Raw genomic sequence first — 18,688 nt, 5'->3', positions numbered from 1 at the left:
CACTGGCCGCCAACCCTGACAATCCGAGTTTGATCCCTGGGACCCACATGGGGGAAGGAGAGAAGAGGCTTTTGAAAGTTGCCCTCCGACCACACACACAAATAAACAAGTAAATAATGTTTTAAGTCCGAGGGAGGCTGCCAGTGTAAACCAGACACCATTCAGTGTGTGGTGGTGACAGACACCGTCCTCATTAGCAGGAAAGTGGGGTCCATGGCGACTCACAGCTGCTGAGTGGCAGCTGTGGTACTGGAGCTTTGGGTACTGTCCCTAAATCCAGGGATCTAGATCATTTTTTACCACCTCTTCTGTTGGAAGTGTGAGCTACAGGATATTCATTCATTTTCCAAGCATCTAGGGGTTGCTGTGTGGTAGCTGATAGTCTGGACACTAAACTCTGATGGTGACAGACACAGCCTCTGCCTTGCACTGCTGGTGTCAGGTGGGACATGGGGAAGGGCACACAATAAAAATGGAATCTCGCCGGGCGGTGGTGGCGCACGCCTTTAATCCCAGCACTCGGAGGCAGAGGCAGGCAGATCTCTGTGAGTTCGAGGTCAGCCTGGTCTACAGAGCGAGATCCAGGAAAGGCGCAAAGCTACACAGAGAAACCCTGTCTCGAAAAACCGAAAAAAAAAAAAATGGAATCTCAGCCAGGTGTGGTAGCATGTGCCTTTAATCCCAGCACTCATGAGGCAGAGGCAGGCGGAGCTCTGTGAGTTCAAGGCCAGCCTGGTCTACATAGAGAGTTTCAGGCCAGCCAAGGGAGAAGAAAAAGAATGTCAGATGGCAGCATATTATAGGAAGATGATAATGTGGGGAGGTGGGTGAAGAGTGGCCAGGAAGTGTCTTTAGGTAAAACGTACAGGGAAGAGTCTTGGGGAGGTGACATCTGAGCTGAAGCCTGTAACGACACAGAACTGGTAGAATGAAACTTGTTGAGTCTTCTAGGGAGAGGGCAGAGCAAGTGCAAAGGCCCTGAGGCAGAAAAGGGCTTGAGAAACAAAGAAAAAAATACTTCTGTGGCTCTGTTAATGGGAGCAAGCTGGGAGCGATTACAGAATTACTGTTAATTTCCTTAGATGCCATAATGATGGGAAGGCCATCTGGGAAAGCAGCATACTCCTCGGAGATGCCCGCTCCAGTCCTGAGGGCTAATGGCGTCACCATGTCTGCAGCCTCCTGCCAAGGGACCCAGCAACATATCAAGCCCACGTGATCAACATAATCTACTGTGGCCTCAGGTGGAGGGTTCAAATGCCTCCACCGTATTGTCCTTCCAGTGCTCATATTTGACTGAGAGGCACTGGGGAGACAGCTCGGCGGCTGAAGAATTCATCACACAACACGTGCACCTGAGTTCAGATCCCCGGCCAATCTTGCAAAATCATTGATTTCGGGGTTCAGTGAGAGACTCTGTCTCAAAAAATTAAGTGGCCAATACTAGATGAAGACAGAGGCCAGAGATTAATGCCAAGTGTCCCTGATCACCCTCCTCTATCCCCACCTCCATCTAAGCACTGGAATTATAGGTATGCAGCCATACCTGGCTTTCTACATAGATTCTGGGGGTTGCACTCAGGTCCTCATGCTTCCAAAGAAAACATTTTCCCAACCAAGCCACCTCCATAGCCCCATAGTCTCCATTCTTAAATGAGAAAATTGAGTAGGGGGTGGAGGGGATCAGTCAGCAAAGGAACCACCTGCTGGTCAGTGGCAGGTTGTTAGGATCTTGGACTGGAAAAGCATCGAGTCATTAGCCCACCATCCATAATCACAATCTATGAACTATAATCAAAGCTCAGAAGTGATTTTTCTGGAATTCAATCATAAAACTAGATATACTGTCCCAGAGAAAGCCCTAGATCGAATAACACTTATGAAGAAATGGATTGTGCATTTCCCCTCAAGAAAACAAAGATCTCAGGGCTGGAGAGATGGCCCAGAAGTTAAGAACACATGCTACCTTTGCAGAAAATCAAAGTTGGGTTCCCAGCATCCATGTCAGGCTGCTTATAACTGCTTAGAACTCCAGCTCCAGGAGACCTGATGCCCTGTTCAGGGGGATCTGACGCCCTCTTTAGGCTGCTGAGGGCATTGCACACACATGCACATACCCACACACAGATGCACTTGTAGATAATTAAAAAAAAAAACTTGAAAAGAAAATCCCCTTTGATCCACCTTGTCTGCAGAGAGGCCTCTCTCTGCCCAGGGCCTCATGGCTGTTCTTATTATCAGCTCCACCTGTCCTCACACTGTTGGTTTACCCTCGTTTACCAGGGCCACACAGGGGACACAGAGGCACGCATTTAAACTTTTTGGCCTGTTTCTCCGAAAAAGACCAATGGTATACCATCAAACAATGAGTCCATTGTTTGTCTCCATGACCTGTGGCCTTTGAAGAGTGTCTTAACTGGGGACTGTCCCACGCTTTCCCTGGTAAGAATTCACAGTAAACACCATCACTCTTCGCGACTGCTCGCGGCAATTATAGTGGTTTATAATTCTCCTCCCTCTCAAACTAGCCCTTGATTCCTAAATGCGCACTTTTAGGCGTCAGGCGTTAGAATAAATTAGACTCTACAATTACATGTAATTAAAGGGGGAAACGGCTGTGGCGATGCAAAGATAGCTGTGTTTTGCTGAAGTAAAGCCTGTCTGTGGCCGTGTGCTGCCCAGGGAGGCCACATGAAATACAATTAGTGTTAGGTTTAATGGGGACTTGTGGAGCTGCTCTCGCTATCACGATATCTGAAGATATATATAAACAGCTTCACGCTAATACCAGGGTATTTCTCCTGACAAGACAACTTGCGTTCTAACTAAGATTTCAGCAGAACTAACCACAAATTCATACTGTTTTGCAAGATACTCAAATGTGTATTTTAAAAGCCCCGCAAAAGCCCATCTCCACTCAGGAGCTGGGGAGATTGATCTCTACCCTGGGAGGGGACTCAGGCTTCTCTTGGAGGGGCGAGTCACAGTCAAACTTGCATGCATTATTAAAGCCACCTGTGCCCCAGAGCGTGGGGCCTCAGCAGAGCCTCCAGTCTGCAGCCATGTCCCTCGGTTTAGTGTTTCTCCTTTACACGCCAATTTGTTTCAGACATGTTAAAAGGTTGTCTTTTATAACCCTCGTAAACTACCATCGACTCTGGCCCTGATGGCCAGAAAAGTTTAAACAATCTGACTGGGTTTCAACCTGTGTGCTGGGATGCAGAGAGGTTCAGAAAGAGGCATGTGGGTTCCCACCGTCGCCAGAGAGTCAAGGAAGTAAGACCGGGAAGGACCTCGTAGGGTGGGTAGGACCCACAATGTCCTGTATAGCAAGGGACTCCCAAGGGGAAAAGCAAGGCTTGGGGCATCAGAACAAAGTTTGTCAAAGTTAAGCCAACAATGGAGTGAGGGCAGCCTGAGGAGCTTACAAGGCTCCACAGTTGTCCAGCTGGGGCATTTGTAGTGATGACCGTCATCAGGGGCACAGGGAACACAATAGAAAACTGGCCTTAGACCACATGCTTAGAAAGGCAGGGACTGGAGACTCAGGAAACCCTGAAGGTCCTGAGGACTCTGTTTAGCCCACCTTGGCCAGAGTCAATCGTGGAAGAGACCATGACTCCCCAGGCTGGGGGACATCTGACACTGAAGCCCCTCACGTCTTCAGACAGACACAGAAATTCTTGAGTGGCGCCAGAAGTCCTCAGTCACCTGGAAGGAGCCTGGGCCACAGGCTGAGGCCCAGACCAACAGGGTTAGGAGTTCACTAAGAATTAGGGGAAGACATGTGACCGGAGACTTTGCAGACCCTCTGGGTGTCTTAGCTGATGAGAGTCCCATGCATACAGGCTTGTCCTTAAACTCTGTCCTCTCCTCAGTAAAGAATGAGCTGGGGTCAGGTGCTGATGTCGCCGTCACTGGGTTAGATCTTACTATTGCAACAGCAGAAAGAAAACAGAAGAGAAATCATGTGATATCATCTTCCTCCAGTGCCCAGTCCCAACTGGGTGACTTCAAGCCTCCTCCTTTCCTGGAATTTCTGATGGACACACCCATCTGCAGAGAGAACCACTGTCTGAAGGGCAAGGGTGTGGTCATACTGTGGTTCTTGAACTGTTTTGTGGTGTAAATTCCCAACTTCTAGAACATTCTCCGGAACCTCACAGCAAATAGGACGCAGGTTTCAGCCCTGACCCCCTCCCCCCACTCCCTTTCCTACCCTGATGGGACACTGGGGTCTGACTAGAAAACCACAGCTGCAGTGAGGTACCTGGTTCAAAGCCAGGCACAGCCTCTGCAGTAGGACGGAAGGGGACAGGGAGCTGAAAGTCACCTGCCCATCCACTGTGAGCAAGTGGGCTGTGGTCAAGACCCTAACCTCGCTGAGCATCCACGTTCTCCAAAGTTCGGGAATGAAAATGTGATGACCAGGTGCAAATGCTCTTCAGATGGCCACAGAACCTGCTGGAACGGTGCTTCCTGGGAGGAGGAGCCCAAGGCACAGTGGGGCCCAAAGTGAGCAGTGTTGTAAATATAAAATTACATGTTACAGAGAAAGAAAAGAACACAAAAAGATCACATTTATACTTGTCTGTTGTTGTTCTGAGTGCCTCTGAGACAGTCTCACTATATAGCCTGGTTTGACTTTGGGCAATCCTCCTGCCTCAGCCTTCCTAGTGCTGGGATCACAGGTGTGAGCCACAATAATACTGTTTCAGTTGACTGTACAAAGACATGACGTCAAAAGTGATTACAACTGCTTTGCTACCTGTTTGCTTATTTATTTTTGTTTTCTAAGATTTTTCTTCTTGTTTGTTTTTTTAAAAATGGGTCTCCTGGATCTCCAGCTGGTCTCAGACTCACTAGTAGAAGAAGGTGACCTTGAATTTCTGATCCTCCTGCCTCAGCCTTCCTAGTGCTGGGATAGCAGGCATACACCACCACGCTTTCTAGTGCCAGTTCTCAGAAGCTCTCAGTCACAGGAGTGGCCTGACACATGCCTCCTCTGAACAGTGCTGGGGGGAACGTGGCCCTTCCTGACACTCATATCCACTGAACAGTGCTGGGGGGAACGTGGCCCTTCCTGACACTCACATCCACTGAACAGTGGTACAGGGAGTGTAGTGTGGCCCCTCCAGACATGAGCATCCACTGAACGGTGCTCCAAGGAATGTGGCCCTTCCTGACGTGAACATCCTCTGAACAGTGCTCCAGAGAACAGGGCCCTTCTTAAGCAGCAATGAGGGTGGGGTGGGGATGGTGGTGTCAATCTTTAGTTCATGAAAGCAAATACTTTGACATTCTGTATCCAGCCACAACTGTACAACTGACTGGCCAAAGGTGGGACCTGCCCCTGGCTTGGAAAGGCAAGTTCAGGATTAGTGCAAAGAGGAGTCTAGAGCCCTCCACCCAGTCAAACAATCCATTTGAACTTTAGATAAACAGCAAAGTTTTTTTTTCTAATCTCCATGGGTGCCCTGTTATTTTTACTTATTAAACTTGACAACACTATCCATCAGGAAACTAGAAAAATCCCACCAGGGAACGAAGGATTTGGAAAATAAGTCCAGCCTGGGGTTTCAGATCCAACGCCAGAGCTCAGCTTCTTGGTTCAGATCCCGATCCATTGCTTGCAACTCTCTGACCTTGGGCCAATAACTTGGAACTGCTCTGGGTCTTGGTTTCAGTGTCTATAAATGGATAGAACACCATGGAGGATTTTCAGGGTTACGTTTCCACTCGAGGCCAGTTCCCCCGCAGGGTCAGTTCCCCCCAGCTCGTCAGCTTTACTTTCTGCCGCTCTGGTGGGTTCTGTGGCCTCTCTTCACCCACCCCAGGCAGCCAGTGCCCCTCAGGCCTCTGTGGCTGGGGGACGGCAGAAACCGCGCAGACAGCACCACCTGGAGTCGAGTTTCCCCTTTACCAAGGGAGCCTGCCTCCCCTTTCTTTCTCACTCCCGGCCCATGCCTGGGCAACGCTTCTGCTTTCGCTTGAGCTCAAGTTAATTTCTCAGAGAGCTTCGGAGGCGCGTGGGAAGGTCCCGGGCGCGTGGGCAGTTCCTCCCGCGATCTAGCTTGGGGATCAGCCCGAGCCGGCGTCTCCAATGGCAAGTGTGTGCGTGTGTGTTTAGCGGCGAGCGCTGGGCTTTCAGCAAAGGCAGCCGGGTGTTTGCAAACCAGGCGAGCTCCTGTGAAAGCGGATAAAAGAAAACATTTATTAACGTGTCATTACGAGGGCCAGCGCCGGGCCGGGGCTGTCGCACGCCTCAGGGAACACTTGGCTCCTCGCGGCTAGGAGGGAGAAGGACGAGAAAGAGGCTGGATTCTCTGCGCGCCAGCCCCGGGGCCTGATCCATGGCCCTCGCGACTTCGCGCCAGTGTCTGGTGGACTAAGAGATGCGCCCCCGGTCCGAGTGGCACACACGCGCGCACACACGCACGCGCGGTCCCGGCTCTCCGGCAGCTTGCTGCTCAGCGCACATCGGCTTCAACTCCGCGCCCAGGGCGAGCGGGAGCGGGTGCGGGTGAGTGCGCCCGGGGCCCGCGAGGGTGCGCGCTCGGCGGCGGGAGCGCGGCCGGCCACCGGCTCGGCAGGCAGCAGGCCGGGAGCCGCTGGGACTTCGGGCCGGGGCGCGGGGCGACCGCGGAGCCGGAGGTGAGGCGCGATGGCTAGGTCGCAGGGTCCCCGGCGGGGCGGGAGGCGGCCGGGTCTCGGGTCCTGGCGCGCGCGGAACCCGGGGCGGGCGGGCGGGGCGGAGCAGAAGCCGGGATGCGGCGGCGGCGGCCGGAGCAGCGGCAGCGCGGAGTCCCCTACGCCCCGCGGCCCGGCCCGGCTGCGGCAGAGGCGCGGTGAGGCCGCGGGAGCCGCGCGGTGAGTGGGGCGCGGGACCCGGGTCGGGCCCGGATCACGGATTCCAGGGCGAGCACGGCTCAGGTGAACCCACCGGGTCCCCGCCGCCCGGCTCTGGGAGGGTGGCACCGGGAGGCTTCGGCGCCGGCTGGCCACAGGGGGCTGACCGGTTTGACCCCGTCTGCGAGGCTGGGCAACTGGGGGAGGACTTCTCGCCGCGCCCCGGTGATCCCCGGGATAGGGCGCCTGAACCCGAGGGCTGCAGGAGCATGGCCGGGTTGACCCCTTGGGGTTTAGACCCAGAAGGCCAGCTAGATGCCAGGCCACGTGCAGCTTGTCTGGGCAGGACCGGAGCAAGCAGGGACTAGGAACTCGCGGAACCGAGGACAAACGAAATCGAAAAACTTCTCCCGCGCCAGGTCAGACCCATCGCCCTGCAGACCTGCGTCCGCCGCGAGTTCCAGAAGCCCGAAGGGGACGCTGCAGCGGGGACTGCAAGTTCATTTAGAGTAGTTCATTCATTCATTCGACAAGCATTTATGGAGCTTTGAGCGTGCCAGGCGCGGGGTGTTACCCAGGGAAGCGTGGATGGATGGCAGTGTTAGTCCCTGCGAGGGCGGCTGGTGGCGAGAGGAGACTCAAAGTGGGCAGATGGAGGGAGCCACCCGCGGTCGGCTTGGTGGCCTCTGTCTGGCGGGGTCCCTGAGAGCCTGTCTCCCCACACAGTAGGAATGGTCTGCACAGAGTGTGGTTATGGTGACCCCCGCCTCTCCCCACTTCCTGAAAGTTCTGAGCGGCCCCACCCCTTCTGAACTGGCTCTCTTGCAGCTTGTTTTAATCACTTTTTGAGTTAAAAGTCAATATTTAATTAACCAAGTAATTACATTCAGCCTACGTTTGATTCTAGATATTTGCTGTGTCTGTGGGGATGGCCGCCCTCTCCATCTGTCCCTGCCTCTTTCCCACGGTACACCCCCAGGCTACTCTGGAGGTGAGTGACCGAGAGCAGGTGACACCGGCTGTCCCTAGGGACACCCTGGATTTTCTCTCTCTCCGGAATTGTGCATCTTGCAGTTTGTGGTGACCCGTGACAGGGTCCAGCTCGTTGCCCAAAGGTGATCAACTAAGATACAACCATTGATTAAAAGGGGGTGGGAGCTCCCTGAAGACCCCTCCCCCCAAGATGCTCCACCCAGCCTGGCTAGTCCTCAGGGAAATCAAAACAACCTGTTTCTACTTGGTTTAGTGTTGAAATCAGCAGTTTGTTGATGATGGTGTTGGCTTGGCCCATGGCATGCTGGACCCGCCGTCCCTGCCCTGGCTGAGAGGCAGTGTGGCTTTGGACTTTGTGTAACCCTCTTGAGGTTTTTTTTTTATTTGAATTTATGGCTTTTCCTGAAACCTTAATAGCATGTTAGGTTTTCAGAATTAAGGGTGGAAGGGTAAGTAGGTTTGCTGAGACAAGGCTGGCCCGAAGAAGGAGCTGAGTGCACCCGTGTGCAGTCTGTGTGCCCCTGAGTGCCTCTGTGCCCCCTGGCCCACTCGAGCGTCATTCAAGGACCCCAACCCATGTGCAGTTTCACATCGGATGTTCAAAATGCCTTTTGACTGGGGAATTGAGTCTCTCCTGTCTGGCCTTGGTGGCTTCTGGCCCCTGGGTCAGCGGGAGATTATCACTCAGCCATTATCTTTTCTTAGACTCTGCCCTCTCTGAAGACCTGAGGCCCTTCCTGCCTACTTTCTGACCAGTTCAAAGAAGTTTCCCCTTCTACCCCTAAGATAGCAGACAGGAAGTGTTTAGGCCCTCAGCCATAGGTCACGTGTCCACACATAGTCCTCCGAGAGCTGTGGCTTGAATGTGGTGCTCAGTGGTACATTCCTCAGGCTCCAGGTCCACTTTGAACCACTAGGGGCTTAGTTATTTTCTAAATGCAGGGGGCAAGAAAAGACCTGACCAGTGAAACAGTAAAGCTGTGGAAGTCAGAAACCCTTCCAAATCCTTTCTCTCCTCTAAGAACCTCCAACGTTTTGGAAGCGGGAGTAGGGAGGTGTCCTGGTTTGTATTTTCGTTGTTGTTGTGATTTTCCTTAGGTTGTTTTTTTGTCTCTTTTCTCCCCCAGCGTTCGTCTCCCTCCCCTGATCTAGATGCAAAGGTTCTCGCAAATGTGGCCAATGAAAAGCACGCTGAGATGAGGATTTTTAGCTCTTCAGCAGCACAGGGAAAGAGGCAGGACACTGTAGGAGTGAGACCCTCTTGTGGCTGCTGATGGAGTGGCCTCAGAGGGGGTCCCAGGCACTTGGTTTCAGTCTGGGCTCTATGTGTCAGTGGATAAGAAAGTGGGTCTCTCCATGGTGACCTGCAGGCCAGGACAGTCAGGCTATGGCCAGCCCCAGGGACTGGCCTAGTGGGGACCCCGGCAGATGCCCATGATCCAGCCGGCTTCAAGGCGCTATCTAATTGGGAGATCATTAAGATCATTATAATTAATTGGCATCCTGATAAATGGCGTGATTGCCTAATTGGGGCGGTTGCTAGGGAACTAGACCTCACTTGGAGCCTAGAGGGGAAGAGGCAGTGGCTGGCTGCAGTTGGGCGCTGGGGTTACAGACCCTGCAGTTCATGGGCGGGAAGCCAGAACCGTATCACCCACATCGGCTGGCAGCTGCTGAGTGTGGTTGCAGATGTAATATGGGCGAGGGGTGTTTTCTTAGAAGGGCTGCAATCAGGACCCTTTCTCTTGCAAGCCATTGAAAAGGGGCTCTGAAATCACTTGGAGGCAAAAGAAAAATGTCTGATGTCTCTCACGGGCCCCGAATCCTAAAGCAGCCCTGGCATCAGGCACTGCTGAATCGGGGCTCAGCATTTGCCATAGACGCCATTCTTCCATCTCCGCTCTGCCCTCTGCCTCGCTCTGTGCCTTCTTCAGCACTGACACTGCAGTCTCTGGCAGCCCCAGGCTGGGTGTTTAAGAGAGCCCGTCTGTCTGGCCACCTGCCCAGCCATGACATGGGGGCGTGTGACTCAGTCGTTCTGTGCCTCCGTGTTCTTATCCAACAAGTGACGAGAGTAAGTCCTCACACCCTTCCCTGAGTCTGTGGACCAGGGTGAGATCATCCACACCAAGTGCTTAGCATCTGTCCCAGGTAAACCTTGACTGTCATCATACTGGAGATGACCGTCCTCTCACCTCTGTTGTCACCGCCCAGGCGAAGCAAGCCTCTTTGCAGCGACAGTCCCCTGGGCCCCCAGAAACCCTCCCATGAGACCGTTAACATGTGCACTGGCTGAGATAGTAAGTTACCTGTGCCTCAGACCACAGTCTGGATGGGGGTTTGGGGGAGGTGGCTGCTGGATCTCACAAACTGGGGGTCCCCTGGAAAAGGGAAGTCTGGCCATTTGGGAAGCTAGGAGCCTCCTGTATGGGCAGCCATGGTCAGAGGAGCCTGTCTGCCAGCATCCTGGCTGAGGTGAGAGCCACAGGGACATTACCACCTTTCCCTTTCCACAGGGTGCCTGGGAACCTTGTTTGGCGGCTTCAGTAGAGACAGCTGCAGCCTGGCTTTGATCCAGGGCTTTCTGGGGGCTGAGTTTGCCTGGCCCTACTCTGTGAAAATCATCTTGAAGTGTTTGTTTAAAAGATGTAAAGTCCTAGGGAGGGAGCAGGACACCCTGCATATGTTCGAGTCGGCAAAGGCTTGGAAGAGGGAGGGCCTTGTCGACCTGTGGGGGTAGCAGTGTACGTGGAGTGCTCTGGAGGAGAGCAAGGATACAGAGGTGTCCAAATGCACCCCTGCCTTGAACGTGACAACCTTCTTGGTATTGTACAGGTCCTACTACTACATGATCCCACTACCACACAGGCCCCAGTACCACAAGGGCTCAAGTATCCCATGGTTCCCAGTACCTTATGAGTCCCAATACCACAGGTCCAGTACCTCATGGGTCTCAGTACCTTATGAGTCCCAGTACCTCATGGGTCTCAGGACCTTATGGGTCCCACTACATCATGAGTTCTATAATGCCTCATGGATCCCAGTACATCACGGGTCTCAGTACCTTATGAGTCCCAGTACCTCATGGGTCTCAGGACCTTGTGGGTCCCACTACATCATGGGTTCTATAGTGCCTCATGGATCCCAGTCCCTCGTGAATCCCACTACCTCATGGGTTGCAGTACCTTATAAGTCCCAATAGCTCATGGATCTCAGTATCTCATGGGTCCCAGAACCACAGGTCAGATAAACTCCTGTCACTAGTAAACACCTGAGAAGAGCTAGGTGCCGCCTGAAGACCTAGCCCAGCAAGAGAGAACCCAGTCCTCCAGAGGGGAAGGCCCCAAGAGCAAGCAGTAAACAAGGCCACTGTCAAGGCCATTTGTAACAGGCTCCAAAAAGCAGCAATGAAATCCAAGGCAGTCTCACAAGTATGGAGCACAGTGAGGCAACTTCAGGAGATGGTTCAGAGAGGCCTTCCTAAAGAGGAGACCTCTGAGCCGTGGCCTGAAGTGTTGGAAGAGCTAAGGAAAGAGCATTTGAGGTGGTAGGGACAGCCTGTGCAAAGGAGAGCAAGCAGTAAACATGGACACCCAGCGGAGTAGGGAGTCATGAGTGAGTTGTGGAGGGGAGGGCAAAAGTATGACATTCAGACTGTTTTAAACGACGTGGGAAACCATAGGAGGTTTTCAGATGGGAGCCAACCTGTGTTTCAAGAAGCTTTGGCTATCATAAGCAGCAGGCTTGATTCTAAGAAGTGGGGACACAAGGCCCAGGGCCATCAGCAGCTATGGGGGAACCGAGAGTAGCCACAGGACAGAATCATGGTGATGGTTTGGTTGGTGCAGTGGAGAGAGATTTGGGGTGTGGAGCCAGCAGGACTTGAGTGGGTCCAGGGTCCAGAATAAGGAGGAGCCATTGGTTCTCAAACAAGGGTGCTCTTGCTGGCCAGGGAACATACAGTAATTGGTGGAGACAGTTGTGAGGGTCACAAATGTGACGTCTAGTGGATGCTTCTCAGCATCTTCCCCTGCTCAGGAGGTCCCCACCGCGAAGAGTGACTACAGCGCTGAGTGTGGTGACCCTAGTGCAGTGACCAGGTGGCCTGGGACAGGGTGGTTCCTAAGCGGTGTGAGGAGGGGACAGGAGTCTCAAGTCTTGGACGTGCGGAACTGTAGTCTGCTGAGGTTGGTGACCTGAATTTCGGAGCCACTGTGCTTCCCAGTTATTTTCAGCTGTGTGGCTAGACAGGCTTACAAGGGAGAACTCCTGTTGATTCCCTGGTGTGGTCCCCTGTCCCCAGGGCCTGTCACACACCTATTTGATGAATATTTCTGGACACCCCACTGGCTCCCCTCTGACATTCCTGGGAGAGCTAAAAAGCGCTGGCTGAGCTTCACATGACTAATTCCTCACTGCTGGGTGATTGGCAGAGGCCTTCTGGGAATTGCCTGGCGTGGTGGGGCATCTCCACCCTGGCAGGTGGCACAATGCCTCCTGAATGGAGTCTCCAGTCTCAAGAGGATTGCCAAACGCACATGGGCTCAGTGTCAGGGGGCCCCGGACTCATAGCTCCATGTTATGAAAAACATGGCCCCCTGCTCTCCACACTGGGCCCCACTGGAGACAACCCTCCATTCCAGCCCAGACTAAAATCCTTAAGCTAAGCAGTCTGTGGGGCCAGGGGGTAGGGGAGGCTGAGGCCGTACGCTGGGGACCTCGAGCAGGGACGTAAGATGTGTTTGGCCAGGTGGATGCCAGATGTGGCTGGAAAGCGTGTTGCTGACAGCTCTTCTTGTTGGCTCCTGGCCCAGACGCCAGCAGGAGTCTGACCTACCTTGGTAGCCAGAGAGCTGGGGATCTGAGCGGATAGCCTAGGGAAATTCAGGAGTCTGTGCTTGGTGAACACTGCCCATCGCCACTCTGGAGACCCATGCTGTCTGCAGACTGCTGAAGGCCAGCCACTAAGTTGGATGTTTCGGAGAACAGGGAAGCTGACCAAGATCGTTACAATAGCTCCGGAGTCTAATCATTCGAACGTGGGCTCACGATACTTACAGTAAAATGGAATTCCTGGCTTAGTGTTCTGGGCAATTGAAGTTTCTATTTCTCACATAACAAAAAGTTTCAAGTAGGGGAGAGTCCAAGTCTTATCTTTTTGATAATATCTTTGTAATGATGTTATCAAAATCCCAGTATAGTGCTGTCCGCTGTCTCTCTGTCCTTAGTATGTCTTTCACCTTCTTGTTTCTTGGTTTCAGTGTGGCTGCCACAGCTCCAATCATCAAATCTCCCTTCAAAGTAGGGATATAGGACAGAACTTCTTTCTCTTTTTTTTTCCCAAAGAGCAAAATCCTTCTGAAAACACCCTGCAGCAGGCTTCGCTCTGTGTCTCTTCGGCCCCTGCCCGCCTGTTGTACTGGATTCGAAACAAAACACCGCGAAGGATAAATGGGACTCTGCTGATAGTCTTAGCTCAATGCTTCCCAAACCAGCAGATCAAACAACTTCTGTTTTTAGCAAGTGCTTTGAGGCTAGGGTTATCTGGAAGGAATTCACAGATAACATATCTACACAGTCATCAGTGAAATACCCTGATTACAAGGGAAAGGAAAAACAAAGGCAGGGTGGCTTATAATTAAACCCAGTGAACACACTTGCAGCCCAGCACCTGGGCAGGACACCAGGGCGGGACACCAGGGCGGGACACCAGGGCGGGACACCAGGGCAGGTTACAACCAGGGAGGCAGAAGCAGGAGGATCCCTGAAGCTTGCTGGCCAGCTAGTCTAGCCGAATTGTTGAGCTCCAGGTTCCATGAGAGGCCCCGTCCCAAAAAGTAAGATTAAAGGAGACAACTGATGTCAGTCTCCAATCTTTGCTCTCACAAATATACACACACACATAGCCACATACCCATAAAACAATGCAACTTTATAAAATGGTGGACAGTTGGCCAAATTTCCCAAGTGAAATAGATTTTGGTCTTTCCTTGGTTTCTTTGGGTGTAGGGTAAAAAGCATGCACTTGGGAGGCAGAGCCAGGCGGATCTTTGTGAGTTTGAGGCCAGCCTGGTCTACAGAGCGAGATCCAGGAAAGGCGCAAAGCTACACAGAGAAACCTTGTCTCGAAAAACCAAAAAAAACAAACACAAAAAAAAAGACTACAGAAGTAGTCTTGTTTGTGGGCAACAGTTCATTTCTTGGCTCTGGGAGCTGCCAGTGGCTTCTTTTCTTTTCTTCTCTCTCTCTCTCTCTCTCTCTCTCTCTCTCTCTCTCTCTCTCTCTCTCTCTCTCTTTTTTTTTTTTCCTTTTTGGTTTTTTGAGACAGGGTTCTCTGTGTAGTCTTGGCTTTCCTAGAACTTACTCTGTAGCCCAGGCTGGCCTGGAACTCACAGAGATCCGCCATGAGTGCTGAGATTAAAGGCATGTGCCGCCACCGCCCAGCTCCAGCAGCCTTTTCATCCGCAACTGTCCAGCAGAAGTTAGGAAATTATACTGGAACTTGGGTCTCTCGGTGCATGCTTGTAATCCCACCACTCCAAAAGCTGTGGCCAGAGGATCATACATAGGGAGTTCAAGGCCAAGTCCAAGATACATGAGATTCTATCCCCCCAAATCAAAACACCCTTCCCTTAAAGTTTTGTTAAAATGAGTGGCTGTTCCTGGGTGTGTGTCATAAACAGCCCAATAGTCCTGCACCTTATCAGCACTCCAGTCAGTCATGTGGTGACTCAGATGTCCTCACACATTCCCCGGGTGCCCTCTTGGACAATGGGAGCCCCCCTGCCCCACCCTGTGAACATGGGCTTACAGCAATGCTGATTTGGAGGGGGTCTTCGAGCCAAAGGCATCTTCCCCAAAGATGCCTGTAGCCCCTCTTCCCACACCACCCTTCTGTGACAGTGCAGCCAGCAAGACAAGTCCAGCCTTTGCCAGACAGGGCCACGTGTTCTACAGTTGGTCTTGGGATCATTGGCTCCTCCCCAGGATGAGCTGGAGCAGGGTAGAAGAAACATTGTCCCAAGTGGTCACAGTGTCAATGAAAGACAACAGCTCTAATCAGAATGCCTTGCCCAGCTGGGCCTCTCAAGAGCTGTATGCAGATGGGCAAGTCACTCTGCCTCACTGAGTCTCTGTTGCCTCCCCTGGAAACTGGAACAGTTGTAGCTGTGGGGACCTAGATCAAGGCCTGGGCACCGAGGCCTCGGGACAGAAAAGCTGGCTTCCAGTGATCGCTGCCTATTCCTGCTCTTCTCTGAGAATCCTTCCTCAGCTTTTGGAGTAAGGTTGGCTGTGTCTTTGGGGCACTGCCTCTAGGGAAGGCCATTTGCCTCCCTGTGACAGGTGAGCACAGTTCAGTTGGTTCCGCAAGAAAGGGCATCATCGGACTGACTGCTCCTCTATGCCATGTCTGCTCGAGCCCCACCTGCCTCTTCCAGGCCCCATGGACACCAGCCCAGGAAAAAAAAAACTGAGCTCAGGGCCTGGAGCCCGTCCTGAGAACTCAGGGTGGCACCTCTCACCGTGAGCACAGGCAGATGGTTGGGAAAGGGAGGGTCCTCACTGTCTCCAGAGGACCCAGAATCTCCCAGGGCCTTGGCCACACCCTGAATGGTTAAGCAAGCACTGTTGGAATCACAGTCCAGGCCTCGGGGTGCTTAGCAGCTGCCCAGGAAATGCCAGTGTTCTGTACCGTTGAGAACCACGAGAGCAGGAGAGAAGGAAGGCTCAGGTGTGCTGCCTTCTGCCAAGTCCCAAAGGGGCTCCTGGAGGTGGCATGTATCCTGAAGCAGCCTATGCCAGGGCCTGCCATTCCTGTAATAAAATAAAATCCAAGCTCGGTCCACCCTGCCCTGTCTGCCTCCGCCCCACTTCGCTCTAAGCCTCTTGAAGCTTGTTACCTGCCTCTTTGCATGCCCATATGCTGGCCACCTCTCTGTCCTCAGATGCTGGAAGCTGTCTCCAGCCCTAGGGCCTTGGCACTTGCAGTCCCCACTGTGACCTGCTTTTCCTCCATAACTACTTCACTTCTGGCTCCTTCGGTCTCAGCTGTGATGTTACTCTAGAATGATAGTATTTCCAATGGAATTCTCTGCACTTATTTGTCGTCGTCCGTCCCGTGTGTGAGTGTGTGTGTGTGTGTGTGTGTGTGTGTGTGTGTGTGTGTCCGTCCCACCCCACCCCCCCTCAGCTAAAAGTAAGCGCCGAGTAGTTAGCACTTGTTAGAGCTAGGCCCAGCCCTGCAGGTGCCCAGGAAGGAGACCTGTGGGTCATGGCTGAAAGGAATGCAGCCTTTGTCCTTGCTGCAAGGTGACTGACTGCTCCTGGTCTGGAAGTCCAGACCTGTTTGTCACCGGCAGAGAGCGAGCTTGAGGCGGAGCTGGTTGGACATGCCCACGGGGGCTGGTGGAAGAGGGTTTATTCCCCTGGTGCCCCAGCAGGGACAGTAGGTCCCACACAAGAGCTGGTCATTCTTGGGCCGCTGGCAAGTGAAAGTTCACCTTGAAGGCAGGTGGTGTCAAGGTCACATTACCTCCCCTCCTAGCATCTAAGGCCATCCCAGGATGAGCTCTGGCTGGGCTCCTGTGAACCCAGGATGTTTCAGGACTGGAACAGTATCCTGATTTATGTATGGGGGATTGTGCCTGCAGACCCAGCATACAGGAGGACTGAGAGTTCCGGGCCCTGTCTAAAAGTACAAGAAGGGGGGTGAATGGGGAGGGGGCATCCCAGGCTGCCTATCAGGGCCTGTGTTTGGCTCATGGACACTTTGGCTTTTATTTTCTTCATCCGTGTGTCACTTTGAACCTTTTTGAAAAATGAGTTAATAGATTGTTGCAGGGTGGAGGTGGGGCATGACAAGGTCTTGCTATGTAGCCCAGGCTGACCCGGGACCCAGAATCCTCCTGCCTCTGTCTGCCTCCCAAGTGCTAGAATTACGTGCATATTTTTAAAGTTAGAGTTTTGAGCTTCTTCTGAAACTTGAGGGCTGGGGGACAGTGTGGGCCCTCTCAGGCCACCTGAGTGCCTCTTGAGCCTAGCCTGAGGCTGTGACTGCGTCCAGCTGCTGCTGTTCTTGCCCTGTCTGGTTAGTTTTCCCAGTGGAGCAGGCCTTGGTTCTCACACCCGCCGGAAACAAAGCTTGAGAGGGGGACCAGGAGGGGTGTCCCGTGTTAGACCCACTCCTCCCAATTACAAGGCCCGCACAGATGTTAGCACCCCGACACACTTCCAGGGACAACACACGAGTGTGTTTGTAATGGTATTAAAATCTTACGCCTAGCAGGTAGCACACACCTGTAATCCCGGCACCCAGGATGTGGACGCAATAGGATCAGGAGTTCAAGGTCATCCTTGGCTACATATCAAGCTCAAAACTTAGCCTGGGCTACATGAGACCTACTCAAAAAAAAAAAAAAAGAAATTAATTAAATTAAATCTGCCCTCTACTTATTGCTTGACACGTAGTCATCCCACAAATCTTTAGAAGCAGGAAGTTGATCGTCTCTCTCTAGTAAGGGGGGAAACTGAGGCCACTATATGGACAGCTGCTGCACGGGTAGTTCACTGAGCTTGGTCATCTTTCCATCTCCATTGCTGGACTTCGAAGCATTTGGGTGGACGTGGTAGCAGCTCTCTTGTGTTCTGGGAGTGCTATGGGTTGCCTGTGGTCTGCTTTGAGTGACCCCAGCTGGGAAGTCCAAACTGGCTGTGTCCAGCTGGCCCTAGTGCTGGTTATAGCATGCGTTCCTCAGCCATGCTGAATCTCACATGTCTGTGTGGCCTGGGCAGCCTTATGGCGTGGTGTTCTCTACGAAGTCTGGCTTCAGAAGGTGCAGAAATGAGAGCTTTGGAGTCCTAAGCCTTACACCGGTCCTGCGTCACATTGGCCATTTTCTCTAGGTCAGAACAGGGTGAAGAGCCACACGGTTTCCTAGGGTGGAGACTGTACAAGGGTGTGGCTGCTGGGCAGAGTCTGCGGAAGTAACAGCTCGCCCGCCCCAGTGCCTGCCTCAGAAACCGGATTCATCTGAGGGCACTGGAAGTCTCAGGGGTTCGTAGGAGGGCTGGGCTTAGGAGAGGGCAGGACATGGGCTGGAAGACTCCGGGGGACTCTAAGCAGGAGCTGCTAGCCTTCTGGAGTGGGGGAATTCAGGAGGACCACTCACCCCTGGGAGTGGGAGGCCTGAGCTCAGGAAGAGTCTCATTGGCTGGCCCTGGCCACAGGGCCACCCTTGGTCGGGGAGAATATCCTCTAGAGAAAATTGGGGTACTGTTTTCCAAAGAAGGAAGGGAGCAGATGCTTCTCTTGCAGAAAAAAATGAAGTCTCCGTGGCCCCGGCCAAGGTGGAGCAGCTCTGTCTCAAAGGATGGGATTTTTTTTTTTAAAGGCCAACAGGTCCACGGCAACTTTTCTTGTTCCCAGGGCCTCTGCTGAGGTACCATTGAGGTCTGGAAGCCCCTCTCCATAGGGCAAAGTCAACTCCCCTCATCCTGCTGCACCTCAGTGTTCTTGTCTGGAAAGTGAAGAAGATGGTCGTGGGCCCTCCCAGCACCCTGGATGCTAGACACTCCCCAGTCCCCGGCCTTCTTTGGACCTGGGATGCTCACCTGTCTTTCTTCCAACCCCAGAATGGACCTACTTGCAGACACCCAGTTGATGCCTCACAGTCCATGAGCAACTGCCCCAGCTCATGGGACCCACAGCCTCCTCCCTGGGGGCCTCCTCTCAGAGAGCCATTAGTCCACGAGGCACCCGGGGCAGGACGTGGGGCCACATATTCTCTATCCATCCCACTGCTAGCTGGTTATTTGGTCAAAGGGCCTTCAGGCGGCTGTCCCACCT

The 18,688-nt window shown here is 53.0% G+C and overlaps 1 protein-coding gene and 1 long non-coding RNA gene across 5 annotated transcripts in view; one reads left to right on the top strand and one right to left on the bottom strand.

The window, feature by feature from the left end:
- Positions 1-658: 658 nt before the first annotated feature.
- LOC128100411 (uncharacterized) lies at positions 659-5,839 on the bottom strand. Its single transcript, XR_008214788.1, has 2 exons — positions 4,379-5,839; positions 659-3,932 (listed from the first exon to the last, which is right to left on the bottom strand). It is a non-coding gene; the product is annotated as an uncharacterized LOC128100411 (long non-coding RNA).
- A 151-nt stretch (positions 5,840-5,990) lies between these two features.
- Positions 5,991-18,688, top strand: part of Sulf2 (sulfatase 2) — an 87,388-nt gene continuing 74,690 nt past the window's right edge. The window contains exon 1 of one of the 4 annotated variants that reach the window (XM_052722539.1): positions 5,991-6,106. The gene's annotated coding sequence lies outside the window, so the exon portion shown is untranslated. The other 3 variants (XM_052722543.1, XM_052722545.1, XM_052722541.1) reach the window with 3 other exon arrangements.

The sequence above is a fragment of the Peromyscus californicus genome, unplaced genomic scaffold, assembly GCF_007827085.1.
Source record: "Peromyscus californicus insignis strain IS unplaced genomic scaffold, ASM782708v3 Scaffold_7__1_contigs__length_154581171, whole genome shotgun sequence".
In the NCBI taxonomy this organism is placed as follows: Eukaryota; Metazoa; Chordata; class Mammalia; order Rodentia; family Cricetidae; genus Peromyscus; species Peromyscus californicus.
The sequence above is the reverse complement of the archived record's forward strand: the minus strand, read 5'-3'. Positions and strand labels throughout refer to the sequence as shown.